The sequence below is a fragment of the Aptenodytes forsteri genome, unplaced genomic scaffold, assembly GCF_000699145.1.
Source record: "Aptenodytes forsteri isolate BGI_AS27 unplaced genomic scaffold, ASM69914v1 Scaffold82, whole genome shotgun sequence".
Taxonomy (NCBI): Eukaryota; Metazoa; Chordata; class Aves; order Sphenisciformes; family Spheniscidae; genus Aptenodytes; species Aptenodytes forsteri.
This window is the reverse complement of record NW_008795490.1, coordinates 6,966,012-6,966,609: the sequence shown is the minus strand read 5'-3', so window position 1 is coordinate 6,966,609 and position 598 is coordinate 6,966,012.

Below are 598 nucleotides of genomic sequence, written 5' to 3'. Positions count from 1 at the left end.
GAAAATTCAAAGAACACATGAAAACTAGACACCTCATGCATGTAACTGTATATTTATTTCTTTTTAAAGAACACTCCTTAAATGTATTGTAAGTCAATATACAAACTTGGTTTCACAGATTTATAATCCACTAAATAGCACAAAATATAATCCAGGTCGTTGGTTTCTTTCATCTGTGTGTGTGCGTGTGCGTGTTTGAGAGTGTGTGTGCGCGTGCGTGCACGCACGCATGCTGCTGGTGGTAGTGGTAACCCACCACATGTGTTCAAACACAAGCCCGGGCTCCTCCTGACTTTCCTCTGGAGCACATCTCACCCAGATGGAGACCTTGCTCTGGAAGACTGCGACTTTCTTGCCCGTGAATCCCGCTCCTTGAAGAGGCCGGGGTGGCGGTGCTCTCTGCCTCGCCGGCAGGGCCACGCTCCTCCATCCGCGGGACTGGACGGGAGCCTCCCCTGAAGCTGACCCGGGTACCGCAGCAGGCAGTGACCAGCCGTGGTGTTCAAGTGCAAGGAAACACCTTTTTTTCCTACTCCAAACCCCTCTCTGACACTCTGGGGCACCTCTGCATGACACCTCCGCCCCACAGTCAGCCCTC